Source organism: Ranitomeya variabilis, chromosome 4, assembly GCF_051348905.1.
Source record: "Ranitomeya variabilis isolate aRanVar5 chromosome 4, aRanVar5.hap1, whole genome shotgun sequence".
Taxonomy (NCBI): Eukaryota; Metazoa; Chordata; class Amphibia; order Anura; family Dendrobatidae; genus Ranitomeya; species Ranitomeya variabilis.
Genome location: NC_135235.1, coordinates 766,528,467 through 766,545,968, shown reverse-complemented (window position 1 = coordinate 766,545,968; position 17,502 = coordinate 766,528,467). Strand labels below are relative to the sequence as shown.

The window sequence follows — 17,502 nt, the reverse complement described above, 5'->3', positions numbered from 1 at the left end:
GGTCTGTGTGATGCTCAAAACCGACTGAGACGGTTCTCTCGACAGGTAGGGCAAGGCAACGTGCATGACATATCCCGTGATCCCACGTGTATGACAGGTGTTCAACCCTACAGGTGTGAACAGAGGGGGGGGATATGTGATATATGTGATGCAGTAACCCCTGTAACAGGTAGGGGGCGCTGCATGGTCTCCCCGGGATGTGCACGGAGTTGTATTGAAGCCGTGAGAATTGACCTGCAGTGATGTCAGGATCACGTGACCAGTCCATGTGATCCATTACTGTGGGTGTGGTTACAGGTACATAACGTGACCAGAGTGTGGGTCACATGTTCCTGTGTGGTTCCAGTGTTTGGACCTGAAGGGTCCAAGGGCAAAATCCCTGAGGGAGTTCCTGAGGGCTCGGTGTGTTCCTGTGTTGGAAGCCTGGGAGGAGGCTTCCTGGAAAGCACCTGCTGGCCTGGGATCGTCCTAGGAATGACTAGGATCCCGGAGCAGTGCACAGTGGAACTGGGGAAGCTACAATCCTTCAGTGGCTCTGGACTAACTAGTGTGTGCCGGCCAGGCAAGTTGGTGATCCCTGTAAGGCAGCTTACCCGGAGGTGTGGACTGGCAAGGAGTCAGCAGGTGGAGCCGGAGCTCCCGTCAGGTACGATACAGGCCGGTAGTGCTTGTGAAGCCCTATGAACTGCGTGGTCTCCCTTGGGAACTGGTTAGGGAGTACCAGCGTGTTTAGAGACGACAACCCGGAGTCACATGTGCTGTCTGTGACTTGGGACGTTGGTGTAGTGTACGGCGTACGGACACCCTGGTAACTGGGCGAAGTGAGAGGCCCAGCACGTTAGTGTCCGTGAGGCAAAGCCGTACACTGAAGTGTTTGAAGCTACAAATAAATATCACCAGTTGGTGCCTGTTGTGTTTCATGTTATGAACTGTGCGTAACCCGGTTTATGAGGCTTAATAAACCGCATGGACTGCTTTGTTTTATAAACCCGTGCCCGTGTGCTTGAATATCGCGGCCAAGTGGGTGTCCCCCAACACTCTCAGTAAGAGAAGCCTTACAAAACCTTCTGAACTCCAAAAAGGCACTTAGATCCCTTCACAAACAAAGCATTAGCACGAAGGATCTGAAATACCATCCTGACCTGTTTCACATGAGACTCCCAATCATCGGAAAAAAACTAAATATCATCCAAATATACAATCATGAATTTATCAAGATAATTCCGGAAGATATCATGCATAAAGGACTGAAACACAGATGGAGCATTAGAGAGCCCGAATGGCATCACCAGGTATTCAAAATGGCCTTCGGGCGTATTAAATGCTGTTTTCCATTCGTCACCTTGTTTAATACGAACAAGATTATACGCCCCTCGAAGGTCAATCTTAGTAAACCAACTAGCCCCCTTAATCCGAGCAAACAAATCAGAAAACAAAGGTAAAGGGTATTGGAATTTGACCGTGATCTTATTGAGAAGGCGATAATCTATACAGGGTCTCAAGGAGCCATCCTTCTTGGCAAGAAAGAAGAATCCAGCTCCCAACGGTGACGAAGACGGGCGAATATGCCCCTTCTCCAAAGACTCCTTTACATAACTCCGCATGGCGGCATGCTCTGGCACAGACAGATTGAAAAGTCGGCCCTTAGGTAACTTACAGCCAGGAATCAAGTTAATAGCACAATCGCAGTCCCTATGAGGAGGAAGGGAGCTGGACTTGGGCTCATCAAATACATCCTGGAAATCCGACAAAAACTCAGGAACTTCAGAAGAGGGGGAAGAGGAAATTGACATCAAAGGAACATCACTATGTATCCCTTGACAACCCCAACTAGTCACAGACATAGATTTCCAATCCAGCACTGGATTATGTACCTGTAACCATGGAAAACCCAGCACAACAATATCATGCAAATTATGCAACAGCAGAAAACGACAATCTTCCTGATGTGCTGGAGCCATGTACATGGTCAACTGTGTCCAGTACTGAGGTTTATTCTTGGCCAATGGTGTAGCATCAATCCCCCTTAAGGGAATAGGGCTCTGCAAAGGCTGCAAGGAAAAACCACAGCGTCTGGCGAACTCTAAGTCCATTAAGTTCAGGGCAGCGCCTGAATCCACAAATGCCATAACAGAAAAGGACAATAATGAGCAAATCAGGGTAACAGACAAGAGAAATTTAGGCTGTACAGTACTAATGGTAACAGACCTAGCGACCCTCTTAGTATGCTTAGGGCAATCAGAAATAGCATGAGCAGAATCACCACAGTAAAAACACAGCCTATTCTGACGTCTGAATTCCTGCCGTTCTGCTCTAGTCAAAATCCTATCACATTGCATAGGCTCAGGACTCTGCTCAGAGGACACTGCCATATGGTGCACCACCTTGCGCTCGCGCAGGCGCCGATCAATTTGAATGGCTAGAGACATTGATTCGTTCAAACCAGCAGGCATGGGAAACCCCACCATAACATCCTTAAGGGCTTCAGAAAGACCCTTTCTGAAGATTGCTGCCAGGGCATACTCATTCCATTTAGTGAGCACAGACCACTTTCTAAATTTCTGGCAGTATACTTCTGCCGCTTCCTGACCCTGACACAGAGCCAGTAAGGTTTTTTCTGCCTGATCCACAGAATTAGGTTCGTCATACAGCAATCCGAGCGCTTGAAAAAATGCGTCTACATTGAGCAATGCAGGATCCCCTGACTCAAGGGAGAATGCCCAGTCCTGAGGGTCTCCACGCAGCAGAGAAATGACAATCTTCACCTGCTGAATGGGGTCACCAGAGGAACGGGGTCTCAAAGCAAAAAACAATCTGCAGTTATTTTTAAAGTTCAAAAATTTGGATCTATCCCCAAAAAACAAATCAGGAGTAGGAATTCTAGGCTCTAAAGCCAGAGTCTGAACAACATAGTCTTGGATACTCTGTACCCTTGCAGCGAGTTGATCCACACGAGAGAACAAACCCTCAATATCCATGTCAGCGCCAGAATCCTGAACCACCCAGAGATTAAGGGGAAAAAAAGGACAAAACAGGCTGCAGAGAAAAAGAAAAAAAATGGCTCAGAACTTTTTTTTCCCTCTTTTGAGATGCATTCAACACATTGTGGGCCAGCTGTACTGTTATGACCTGGTGGTTAAGAGGCAACATGGGACAAGCTCTGAGGAGGTGGTATCTGTACTGACTGCAGTTCCTAATCCTAACACCAACACTAGAAGTAGCCGTGGGATGTTCCTGTCACTCCCTAGACACCTCGTCACAGCCTGAGAACTAACTACCCCTAAAGATGGAAACAGAAAGCTATCTTGCCTCAGAGAAAACCCCCAAAGGAAAGATAGCCCCCCACAAATATTGACTGTGAGTGGAGAGGGAAATGACATACACAGAATGAAAACAGGATTTAGCAAAGGAGGCCAAAACTACCTAAATAGACAGAACAGAAAAGGCTACTGTGCGGTCAGTATTAAAAGCTAAAAAATTCCACGCAGAGTTTACAAAAATAATCTCCACACCGACTCACGGTGTGGAGGGCAAATCTGCTTCCTCAGAGCTTCCAGCAAGTTGAATATATCATACTGAAAAGCTGGACAAGAAAAAACATAACATGAGCTGAGCGATTAAGTCCACAGCAGGTGGACAACAAAAGAACAAGCAAGGACTTAGCTTTGCTGAAATGGACCGGCAATCAGAGAAATCCAAGGAGAGATCTGAATCCAACCAAGAAACATTGACAGCTGGCACTGGCTGAAGCCCAGAGCCAGGTTAAATAGCAGAGCCAGGAGAGATGATCAGTGGAAGCAGCTGCTAATGCTAAACCCAAGGAGCAGCAGTTCCACTCAAAACCACCAGAGGGAGCCCAAGGGCAGAATTCACAAAAGTGCCATTCACAACCACCGGAGGGAGCCCAAGAACGGAATTCACAACACATGAAGTACAATGTGTCACAAGAAAATAATGTCAGAATCACTGGGATCCGTTGAAGCGTTCCAGAGTTATAACGTCAACTGGGTGACATGGGTGACAGTTAGTGTTGAGCATTCCGATACCGCAAGTATCGGGTATCGGCCGATACTTGCAGTATCGGAATTCCGATACCGAGTTCCGATACTTTTGTGGTATCGGGAATCGGTATCGGAACCATATTCATGTGTAAAATAAAGAATTAAAATAAAAAATAGGGATATACTCACCCGCTCACGCGACCAATCACAAGCCACAACGTCATCTAAAGTCTTTCAAGGGCTCATTCTTAGGAACGGAGGCTGCCGGTTACAACCAGGGCGCGTCAGAGGGTGAGTATATCCCTATTTTTTATTTTAATTCTTTATTTTACACATTAATATGGATCCCAGGGCCTGAAGGAGAGTTTCCTCTCCTTCAGACCCTGGGAACCATACAGGATACATTCCGATACTTGGTGTCCCATTGACTTGTATTGGTATCGGGTATCGGTATCGGCGATATCCGATACTTTTCGGGTATCGGCCGATACTATCCGATACCGATACTTTCAAGTATCGAACGGTATCGCTCAACACTAGTGGCAGTTTATCTAATATATTCCTTTATTTGGATATACATTAAAAGTTATGTTTTAATTCCTGCTTATGCTATTTTCTCTAGATTATAACGTCATAAAGGGTCAGTGGTCAGAATTGTAAAAATTGGCCCGGTCATTAAGGTGCAAACCACCCTTGGGGGTAAAGGGGTTAAAAGTCTGGTTGAACATAACATGGGGGCTTGTGGGACCATTCGCAAATACCGTCAGGGGTTTCCACAATCATTGGTCAACGAAAAGTCCTGAAAGGGGCAGTCAGGGGCTTTACGCAATGGAGAGATGCTTGCCCTTAAGTATAAAGATAAAAAATATATTTTATCCTGAGCTCGATCCACACAGATGCCACAAGGTCCACTGCAGACCAACAAGGATCCACTACTCCAAAACCTGTGTCTGTCATTGACTACAACAAATTTATGGGGGGTGTGGACCTTGCAGATCAGTTTCTACAGCCATACCGGGTGTCAAGAAAATCATATACCTGGTATAAAAAGTTAGTCATTTATTTGTTCCAGGTGGCCACATATAATTCTTTTGTGTCATACAAAAAAGCCGGAAATGCAGATAGTTTCTTTAATTATCAGGAAAAGGCAATTGAAAATCTTGTATTTGAAAATGTTGTCCCCGCCAATCCTTTAGAATCTGAAGATGTCAGAAGACTCACTGAGCGACATTTTATTGTCCTCATTCCAGCAACTGAAACAAGAAAGAACCCCAGAGAAGATGTTGTGTATCTTCCAAGAGAGGAATGAGGCATGATACCCGCTATTATTGCTCACAATGCCCATCATTGCCGGCCTTATGCCTCCATGACTGATTTATAATCTTCCACACAGAACCACGTTTTAAACGGTTTTGACAGTCAAGCATTTGGTTTATTTAGTGACAGACACATCTGAGTAGAGCTGACTTAACAATTTCCGGGGGTAGGTGGGGGGATGTCTCCAGAGACACAAGCTGGGCACAATATATTGGGCACTACAATGACATTTTTGCAATTTTTGCTCTAAAACTCCCACTACTTGCTTCTGGAAGTCATCCGTGTAGTGAAAATGGTCACTATATCCATAGATGAATTCCCAGAGGGGTGTCATTTCCAAAATGGGGTCACTTCAGGGGAGATTCTGTTGTTCTGGCACTTAGCGGCTCTCCAAAGTGCCATAACAGCAGAATCCCCCCTGAAGTGACCCCATTTTGGAAATTACACCCCTCTGCGAATTCATCTATTGGTGTAGTGACCATTTACCTATCTACGTATTTTCCAATGTAAAATCTGGGGTTAAAACAACATTTTAGTGGTAAAAATGTAATTATTTTTTCTTCACTGCCAAATTGTGTAATTTTCTATGGAACAGCTGTGGTGTCAGTATGCTCACTGCACCACTAGAAGAATTCATTCAGGGAAGTATTGTGTAATATGCAGTCACTTTTGGGGACTTATGCTGTTCCGGCACCTCAGGGGCTCTGACAATGTGACATGTCACCCACAAACAATTCCAGCAAAATCTGCTCTCCAAAATGGCGCTCCTTCCCTTCTGAGCTCTGCCATGCACCCAAACAGTGGTTTACCCCCACATATGGCGTATTGGCATGCTCAAGAGAAATTTCACAATAACTTTCGGCATCCAAATTCTCCTGTTACCCTTTGGAAAAAAATTGAGGGCAAAAAGATAATTCTTTTTAGAAAAAAATATGATTTTTTATTTTCACGGCTCTAAGTAATTAACTTATGTGAAGCACTTGGGGATTCAAAGTGCCCACCACACATCTAGATAAGTTTCTTGGGGGGTCTAGTTTCCAAAATGGGGTCAATTGTTGGGGTGTTTCCACTGTTTAGACACATCAGGGGCTCAGACAATGTGACATGTCACCCACAAACAATTCAAGCAAAATCTGCTCTCCAATATGGCGCGCCTTCCCTTCCAAGCTCTGCCGTGCGCCCAAACAGTAGTATTCCCCCACATATGGGATATCGCTGTGCTCAGGAGAAACTGCACAACAAATTGCATGGAGCAATTTCTCCTATTACCCTTACGATAATGCAAAATACGGAGCTAAAAAGATTTATTTGTGAAAAATGTATTTTTTTTTTTATTTCCATGGCTCTACATTATAAACTTCTGTGGAGCAACTGTGGGTTCAAGGTGCTCAATACACATCCAGATAAGTTCCCTAAGGGGTCTAGTTTCCAAAATGGTGTCACTTGTGGGGTGTTTCAATGTTTAGGCACATCAGGGGCTCTCCAAACGCGACATGGCAACCACTAATTATTCCAACATATTTTACATTCAAACAGCTAAATGGCGCTCCTTCCCTTCTGAACACTGCCATGTGCCCAGAGAGTAGTGTACAATCGTATGTAGGGTATTGTGAGAAGTTGGAAAATAATTTGTAAGATCCATTTGTTTTCTCTTATCCTTTGTGAATAATTCCAAAGTTATATCCACATAAAGTGACACACGTCAGATTGTAAAAATGGGGCCTGATTAAGAACACAAAACTGGCTGCGGGAAGAGGATAAATCAGAGTATTTTGGACACTACTGTAATCAAAAACTGTGACTATAGATGCAGTGCCCCAGAGTCCTGGTCGTTGCAGTACTGATGCTCCGCCGCTAAGGGGAGTGATGGTACGTCTGATGGCACTGAAGGAGTTCACCTGACCAGGTATCACAGACACCAATACACTTCATAGTCTGGCCTCCAGGGGGAGCTAAGGGTGCTATGTATTAGGCCACTCCTCACAATCTGGTAAAACTGGGGGTTGGATAGAAAGTTAGACAGAAGCTGACTGGGTTGGAACCAGGCAACATCCTGTGGCAGAGGGTGTTGCGGGGGAAGATTCAGGGGGGTCCCTGTCAGGGGTGGGATCCTGACAGAGGCCTAGCGAACAGAACAGAATGTTACGGGACCGCGCCTGCACTTCATCGCGGCGGTACCCAAAGAAAGGAAAAGAAGCGAGGTTTATTGTGAAGAGTGAGAAATGAGATCGAAGCAAAAAGGAGATAACACCAGTAGGAGTCGTGCTGTAAGATCGAGGCAACATCCTACTGAGGCGCGTAGCCGGTGGCCGGAACGCCGAGGAAGTATTGGGCTCCAAGCATTACTTCAAACAGCAGCAGGACAGTCAGTTATAGGCGGGCTGTCTCACCTAAATCACCTAAGCAGACATAGGGGGCAACAGTGGGAGAGGGGCGTCACTAGGGTCCCGGAAGAACTCCAGGCCTACCCGTCATACGGGCGCGTCCTAGCCATATCATCTGGGGGACGGAGAAGAACATCAGAACAGACATAAGTTGTGGGAAATAACATCAGAACCAGACACAACAGTTGTGAGGACTATCCCGAGGTGCTCAGCAGGGAAGTACTACAACACACAGGTGCTAGAAGGAAGGCACAGATTTCCACCTGCGAAGGGAACTCTGGAGGTGCCATCGGACCGGCCGGTCTCAGACAGCCCTGTTAACCGTACTCTGGATTGAGGATCTTGAAGCCTTCAGTAAAGAGGTAAAGAGACTGCAACCCTGTGTCCTCATTATTCATCGCGACCTGCACCACACACCATCATCTACAACTTTCATTGGACACCCCCTTTAGCAGGGTCACGGACCGGGTCTAGCCACCGTGACATTCCCAGGACCGAGACAGAGAGGTCCGGTACCGGGTACCCCACGGGGGCGCTCCAAACTTGGCGTCACGAACAGGATCTACTTAAGCCTGCAGAGTCAGGTCATGTATGCCTTGGAACTGTGATTTATTGTGCTTGAACTGTGACTTATTGCAAAGACTGTGCATCGCCATTGCCGCCAGAAATTCCCACCAAAATCACCGCCATTGCAGCGCAGAGGAAGAAGGGCGTGGAAGTGGGCGTGAACAAGCTGAAGATCGCGAAAAATCATGGCGGCCCAGTCTAAATATTATTGCACCGTGAGGACGTGTCCGTCAGCAGCTGAGATCCGCCTCCTGATTCTCAATGGTGGGCGGAGGCAGAGAAAACAAAACCGCCCACGAAGGAGAGAGCGGGAAAAGGACAAAGAGCAAGTCAGCCAGATGGAGGACGCCATGGCCAGCCACCCGGAGCGTGAGGTCGGAGCAGAGGACTCCCCCAGCTACCCGGAGGGGCACCGTAACCAGGCCTCTACCGCTGATGCTGAATTCCTGCAGGCCGGAGTGGACAAGCTCAGCGACCAACTCCGGCAGACACAGCTGAGCACTGAGGCCGGGTGGAAGAAGACCTTCATTGGGAGCCTCACCAGACACCTGTCAGCAGCCTCGCCTGGTCCGGAGCAGGAAAGGAGTTCCAGCGCTCCGAAGCCAGAAAGCAAGGCCCCGCCAGAAAGCAAGATGTTGCCAACAGAGATGACAACGCCGCAGCACAAGGCCCTGCAACCAGCGTTCCAGACCCCAGCTGGGACGGAGCAGCCCGGCACCGGAGGGACCGCATCTGAAACAGGTATGAAGGACGACCCTGCCCTGATGACCGACACCACTCCAGCGACTGCTAGTGCCACAGCTGCTGACTCCGTTCCAGTGACTGATCGTGCAGCGGCCGCTACCTCTGCTGCAGCAAACGCCCATACTCAAGCTGCGCAGACCTCCATTGCTGCGCATGATTTAACCGTACATGAAAGACGGATTAACGGCGTTTGTCCAGCACTGGGTGTAACCCTGGACCTCACTTTTCCAAGGTCAAGAAGGGTTAAGTGTCAGGTGCAGCCCTGGAAGCCATCCAACTAAACCTCGGAACCACGAGTATGTATATAGTTAACTGTTCGTCTTTTGGTGTTTTTCTGCTGCTATAACCCGACCAGGGTTATCTCTTAAAGGGATCCCTTAGTTTACCCGGGATCCCTATTACTTTTATTTTTGTTTTTCTTCTGCTCCTTGTTCACCCAAGTTTACAAAGAACTGCCGGATCATGAAAACTGCATGATTACAAACTTATTGTAAATAGTTTGCACCTTCTTAAAGGTGCCCCCTACTGGTTTTACAAGGAAAAGAACTCTTTGCAAAGAAACTGTTCCTGGAAACAGCATCGGAGTTCCTGCCTTACACGGACTTGCAACATGAGTAGTTGCACTATCTCAGAGAGACTTGGTTCCCTCTTAAAGGGAATGTTCACCAGTTGCACCTAATATACAATGTTGCCTTAAGAGAAAGTGAATAATGTTTTATATAGAAAAGTTATATGTAGCCATTTAGCTAATTATAGAAAATCTATAATATAACGCTGGGAGCGTCACTCTGTCAGAAGCCTTTATAGACTGCGCAAGCGCAAGCGCCGGCGCAGTCTGGACCCCACAGAGTGACGCTCCCAAGGAGATCGCGGTATGCGTAAGCGCTGAACGCACACCGCGATCTCCAACGGAGAAGCAGGGACGAGCCAGGAGGGTGAGTATGCAATACTTACCTGTCCCGTTCCACCGACGCGATTCCGGGCCATGAATGTCCCCCTGCTCCCGTAATCGGCGCCTGTGCAGTCCGCTCTTTCCGGCGTCATTTTCTTGAAGACACACTGCGTGTCTTCAAGAAAATGGCGCCGGAAAGCGCGGACGCCTGTGACGTTCAGTTCAGAGGGTGCGATGACGCGCTTAATGCGCGCCGCTCTCTGACTGAACAGTCACAGCCAGAGGACCCGGAAGACGGAGCGGTGGAACGGGGACAGGTAAATATAGCAAGTGCCGGTGGCCTGAGCTAGCGGCGACTCCGGCACCTGATCTCCACAGCGCACCGGTGTCCCCGCCTGCTCAGGCCCCCAGCACAGCCGCCCGCACTGTCAGCACCACCACGCACAGCCGCTCGCACTCACCACCGCCACGCACAGCTGCTCGCACTCACCACCGCCACGCACAGCCGCCCGCACTCACCACCGCCACGCACAGCTGCCCGCACTCACCACAGCCACCCGCACTCACCACCGCCACGCACAGCCGCCCGCACTCACCACCGCCACGCACAGCCGCCCGCACTCACCACCGCCACGCACAGCCGCCCGCACTCACCACCGCCACGCACAGCCGCCCGCACTCACCACCGCCACGCACAGCTGCCCGCATTCACCACCGCCACGCACAGCCGCCCGCATTCACCACCGCCACGCACAGCCGCCCGCACTCACCACAGCCACCCGCACTCACCACCGCCACGCACAGCCGCCTGCAGTCACCACCGCCACGCACAGCCGCCCGCACTCACCACAGCCACGCACAGCCGCCCGAACTCACCACCGCCACGCACAGCCGCCCGCACTCACCACCGCCACATACAGCTGCCCGCACTCACCACCACCACGCACAGCCGCCCGCATTCACCACCGCCACGCACAGCCGCCCGCACTCACCACCGCCACGCACAGCCGCCTGCACTCACCACCGCCATGCACAGCCGCCCGCACTCACTACCGCCACGCACAGCCGCCCGCACTCACCACAGCCACGAACAGCCGCCCGCACTCAGCACAGCCGCCCACACTCAGCACCGCCACGCACAGCCGCCCGCACTCACCACCGCCATGCACAGCCGCCCGCACTCACCACCGCCACGCACAGCCGCCCGCACTCACTACCGCCACGCACAGCTGCCCGCACTCACCACCGCCACGCACAGCCGCCCGCACTCACCACCGCCACGCACAGCTGCCCGCACTCACCACCGCCACGCACAGCCGCCCGCACTCACCACAGCCACGCACAGCCGCCCGCACTCAGCACAGCCGCCCGCACTCAGCACAGCCGCCCGCACTCAGCACAGCTGCCCGCACTCTGCACAGCCGCCCGCACTCTGCACAGCCGCACTCGGGCAGTAGAGCCGGAGAGAGAAAGATGGGAGCAACATATGGCAGAATGGAAACAGGAACAGGCAGAATGGAAACAGGAACAGGCAGAATGGGTGCAGCACATTATAACAGAATGGGGGCACAGGATGGGAGCAGCACATGACAGAATGATTGTGCATGATGGGAGCAGCACATGACAGGATGGGGCGCAGGATGGGAGCAGCACATGACAGGATGGGGCGCAGGATGGGAGCAGCACATGACAGAATGGGAGCACAGGATGGGAGCAGCACATGACAGAATGGGGGCACAGGATGGGAGCAGCACATGACAGAATGGGGGCACACACATGACAGGATGGGGGTGTAGGATGGAGCAGCATATGACAGGATGGGGGCGCATGATGGGAGCACATGACAGGATGGGGTGCAGGATGGAGCAGCACATGACAGGATGGGGATGCAGGATAGAGCAGCACATGACAGGATGGGGGCGCAGGATGGGAGCACATGACAGGATGGGGATGCAGGATGGAGCAGCACATGACAGGATGGGAGAGCAAGATGAGAGCAGCACATACCAGGATGGAGGCCATATACCAATATAAATGCTCGCCACCCGGGCGTAGAACGGGTTCAATAGCTAGTGTTTAATAATGAGCTAGAGAATGAGGACAGGAAAGTGAACCCATAGGGGTTAGTGGGTGAGTCCTCCTAGGAGCCATAAAGAGATGGCTCAGTGATCCTGTACTAAGAAAGAGGCAGTAGGCCTGGGCAGATAGACAGGCGGTCCTGCATAAGACGAATCAGAGAATAAAAAGAAAATATTGCACTTGGGAGAGAAAAGTGAAAGAAAGTAAATTTATACTTTAGGAGTTTTATCATAGGCCTTTAGTGGATTCAGCTTACACGTCTCCTTAGAGGCAAAGTTAAATTGTTGTTCAGTATTTGCACTCAGTAGAATACCCGGCTGGGTAATAGAAGTTATTTATAGTGTGTTATTTAAGATATTTAACTATGTTTGTAACGTTCAAGAGTCCTCACCTCCCATAAAGGGAAGCACTGTTATTTATACTTATTATTTGTTTATTGCATTCTAAAATTTGTATGTCTTTTGCTGACATGTATTGTTGTTTTCTTCCCAGTCCGGGAGTATTGGATTTAACCGGGGGGGGGGGAGTGCAGCACCCCAGAGTCCTGGTCGTTGCAGTACTGATGCTCCACCGCTAAGGGGAGTGATGGTACGTCTGATGGCACTGAAGGAGTTCACCTGACCAGGTATCACAGACACCAATACACTTCATAGTCTGGCCTCCAGGGGGAGCTAAGGGTGCTATGTATTAGGCCACTCCTCACAATCTGGTAAAACTGGGGGTTGGATAGAAAGTTAGACAGAAGCTGACTGGGTTGGAACCAGGCAACATCCTGTGGCAGAGGGTGTTGCGGGGGAAGATTCAGGGGGGTCCCTGTCAGGGGTGGGATCCTGACAGAGGCCTAGCGAACAGAACAGAATGTTACGGGACCGTACCTGCACTTCATCGCGGCGGTACCCAAAGAAAGGAAAAGAAGCGAGGTTTATTGTGAAGAGTGAGAAACGAGATCGAAGCAAAAAGGAGATGACACCAGTAGGAGTCGTGCTGTAAGATCGAGGCAACATCCTACTGAGGCGCGTAGCCGGTGGCCGGGACGCCGAGGAAGTATTGAGCTCCAAGCATTACTTCAAACAGTGGCAGGACAGTCAGTTATAGGCGGGCTGTCTCACCTAAATCACCTAAGCAGACATAGGGGGCAACAGTGGGAGAGGGGCGTCACTAGGGTCCCGGAAGAACTCCAGACCTACCCGTCATACGGGTGCGTCCTAGCCATATCATCTGGGGGACGGAGAAGAACATCAGAACAGACATAAGTTGTGGGAAATAACATCAGAACCAGACACAACAGTTGTGAGGACTATCCCGAGGTGCTCAGCAGGGAAGTACTACAACACCCAGGCGCTAGAAGGAAGGCACAGATTTCCACCTGCGAAGGGAACTCTGGAGGTGCCATCGGACCGGCCGGTCTCAGACAGCCCTGTTAACCGTACTCTGGATTGAGGATCTTGAAGCCTTCAGTAAAGAGGTAAAGAGACTGCAACCCTGTGTCCTCATTATTCATCGCGACCTGCACCACACACCATCATCTACAACTTTCATTGGACACCCCCTTTAGCAGGGTCACGGACCGGGTCTAGCCACCGTGACATCGCTAGGACCGAGACAGAGAGGCCCAGTACCGGGTACCCCACGGCCCTGCGACTGGGGGGCGCTCCATAGACAATAACATCTACTGAAATGTTCAAACTGAACAGTCTCCATCAGTAATAAAAGAGTAGCTAGTGGTGAAACCTCTCTGGGGTAATTAGAGCACGGGGCTCGGTGACTTCACAATCTAAACTATCGGAAGCTCCAATATTTTCTGTCAGATGAGTTTCAAGAAGAAATATTACACATTTAACCCCTTAACGACCGCCGATACGTCTTTTAACGGCGGCAGTTAAGGGTACTTAAACCACAGAGCCGTGGAAAAAGTGAATAGCGCACCCCAGAGATGGATTTTCTCTGGGGTCTTGGTTGCCGAGGGTAGCCGAGACCCCAGAGAACATGATTCGGGGGGTTTTACAGACCCGCGAGTTGCGATCGCTGGTAATTAACGTTTACCGGCGGTCGCAACAACAACAAAAAAAAACGTGATTTGCCATTTAATTTATCTGTCCTCTGATGTGATCGCACATCAAAGGACAGAGAAATGGGGTCCCCGATCGCCCTCCGATACTCACCTGTCTCCCCCCAGTGCTCCTCGTGGCTCCCGATGGGCGCCACCATCTTGTTCTGGGAAAAAAATGGCGGGCGCATGTGCAGTGCGGCCACTGTCCGGGACCTGGCAGATCTTTGGGGTCTCGGCTGCCGGGGGTAGCAGAGACCCCAAAAAACATGATCGGGGTCGGTTTTTACTGACCCCTGTTTTGCGATCGCCGGTAATTAACCGTTTACCGGCGGCCGCAAAAACAAACAAAAAAAAAGCGATCTGTCATTCTCTGTCCTCTGATGTGATCGCACACAATAGGGGGATCGGGGACCCTGTTATACTTACCGGTGTCCCTGGGTCCTCCTGGTTCCTCTCCTGGCCGTCGGCTTCTTGCTCTGGTAAGAAAATGGCGGGCGCATGAGCAGTGTGCCCGCCGTGATCTGCTGGCCAGCAGAGGAAGATTCTTCCTCTTGTTTTATTTTGGTCACTGTGAGATCCTATCACAGTGATCAAAATAAAAAAAATAGTAAATAACCCCCCCCCCCCCTTTATCACCCCCTTAGTTAGGAAAAAATAATAAAATAAAAAAAATGTATGTATTTCTATTTTCCAATTAGGGTTAGGGTTAGGGTTAAGGCTAGGGTTACGGTTAGGGTTAGAGCTAGGATTAGGGTTAGAGCTAGGGTTAGGGTTGCGGTTAGGGCTAAAGTTAGGGTTAGAGTTGGGATTAGGGTTTGGATTAGGGTTGGCATTAGGGTTACGTTTGGGATTAGGGTTAAGGTTAGGATTAGGGTTAGGGGTGTTTTGGGATTAGGGTTAGGTTTTGAGGTTAGGGTTCAGATTAGGATTAGGGTTGTGTTGGGTTTAGGGTTTTGATTAGGGTTATGGTTAGGGTTGGGATTAGGGTTAGGGGTGTTTTGGGGGTTAGGGTTGTGATTAGGATTATGGATCGGGTTGGGATTAGGGGTGTGTTGGGGTTAGGGTTGGAGTTAGAATTGGGGGGTTTCAACTGCTTAGGTACCATCAGGGGGTTTCCAAACGAGACAGCCAATTTTGCGCTCAAAAAGTCAAATTATGCTCCCTCCCTTCTGAGCTCTGCCGTGCGCCCAAACAGTGGTTTACCCCACATATGGAGCATCAGCATACTAAGTACTAGTTGGACAACAACTGTTGGGGTCCAGTTTCTCCTGTTACCCTTGCGAAAATAAGAAAGATTGGGGGCTAAAAAATCATTTTTGTGAAAAAAAAAATGATTATTTATTTTTTCGGCTCTGCGTTATAAACTGTAGTGAAACACTTGGGGGTTCAAAGTTCTCCCAAGACATCTAGATCAGTTCCTTGGGGGGTCTAGTTTCCAAAATGGGGTCACTTGTGGGGGGTTTCTACTGTTTAGGTACATCAGGGGCTCTGCAAATGCAACATGACGCCTGCAGGCCAATCAATCTAAGTCTGCATTCCAAACGGCGCTCCTTCCCTTCTGAGCCCCGATGTGTGCCCAAACAGTGGTCCCCCCTCACATGGGGTATCAGCGTACTAAGGACAAATTGTACAACAACTTTTGGGATCCAATTTCTCCTGTTATCCTTGGCAAAATAAAAAATTGGGGGCTAAAAAAATCATTTTTGTGGAAAAAGTTTTATTTTTATTTTCACGACTCTGCATTATAAACTTCCGTGAAGCACTTGGGGGTTCAAAGTTCTTACCACACATCTAGATAAGTTCCTTGGGGGTCTAGTTTCCAAAATGGGGTCACTAGTGGGGGGTTTCTACTGTTTAGGTACATCAGGGGCTCTGCAAACACAACATAATGCCCGCAGACTATTCTATCAAAGTCTGCATTCCAAAACAGTGCTCCTTCCCTTCCGAGCTCTGCCATGCGCCCAAACAGTGGTCCTCCCCACATATGAAGTATCAGCGTACTCAGTATAAATTGCACAATAAAGTTTGGCATCCAATTTCTCCTGTTACCCTTGTGAAAGTAAAAATTTTGGGGTGAAAAGATCATTTTTGTGGAAAAAAATGTGATTTTTTATTTTCATGGCTCTACATTATAAACTTCTGTGAAGCAGTTGGGGTTCATAGTGCTCACCACACATCTAGATTAGCTCTTTGGGGGGTCTAGTTTCCAAAATGGTGTCACATGTGGGAAGTTTCCACTATTTAGGCACATCAGGGGCTCTCGAAACGCGAAACATGGCGTCCGATCTCAATTCCAGCCAATTCTGCATTGTCAAGTCAAATGGTGCTCTTTCTCTTCCAAGCTCTGCAGTGCGCCCAAACAGTGGTTTACCCCCACATATGGGGTATCGGCGTATTCACGAGAAATTGCACAATAAATTTTGTGGTTCGTTTTCTCTTTTTACCTTGTGAAAATAAAAAAAATTGGTTCTGAAGTAAAAAGTTTGTAAAAAATAAAGTTAAATGTAAATTTTTTCCTTCAAATTTGTTTCAGTTCCTGTGAAGCACGCAAAGGGTTAACAAACTTCTTGAATGTGGTTTTGAGCACCTTGAGGGGTGCAGTTTTTAGAATGGTGTCACACTTGGTTATTTTCTGTCACGTACACTCCTCAAAGTGACTTTAAATGTGAGATGGTCCCTAAAAAAAATGGTTTTTAAATTTTGTTGTAAAAATGAGAAATTTCTGGTCAATTTTTAACCCTTATAACTTCCTAACTAAAAAAAAAATGTTGTTTCCAAAATTGTGCTGATGTAAAGTAGAAATGTGGGAAATGTTATTTATTAACTATTTTGTGTGACATATCTCTCTGATTTAAGGGCATAAAAATGCAAGGTTTGAAAATTGCAAAATTTTAAATTTAATTGCCATATTTCCGTTTTTTTTCATAAATAATCGCAAGTAATATCGAAGAAATGTTACCACTAACATGAAGTACAATATGTCATGAAAAAACAATCTCAGAATCAGCGGGATCCGTTAAAGCGTTCCAGAGTTATAACCTCATAAAGTGACAGTGGTCAGAATTGTAAAAATTGGCTTGGTCATTAAGTACCAAATTGCCTCTGTCACTAAGGGGTTAAAGAGAACTGTGTATAATAGTGCAGAGCGGAGATGTCTTAAAGGGAACCTGTCAGCAGGATTGTGCTCAGTGACTACAGACAGTGTCAGGTCGGTGCCGTTATACTGATTACACTGATACCTGGTGATGAAATCCGTCTTGTGGTTGTTGTTTAATCTGTATTTGTAGTTTTCAGTTAATGAGATTCTCGCGCTCTGGGGCGGGGCTGTGGGCGGGGCTTTCTGTGGTGCTCTGATTACATATGCATCTGTATTGGCTTATGACAGGTCACTGATCCCTCACTACATGGGCAGACAGCACCTCTGACTTTGGATCCTAGACCCCGTGGCATGACGCTGGTTCCAAACGC

General features: G+C 48.6%; 1 protein-coding gene across 1 annotated transcript in view; it reads right to left on the bottom strand.

Annotated features, from left to right (window-relative positions):
- The window catches only part of LOC143766909 (uncharacterized), a 67,881-nt gene that overhangs the window by 31,336 nt on the left and 19,043 nt on the right, over positions 1-17,502 (bottom strand). The gene's annotated exons all lie outside the window — the stretch shown is intronic.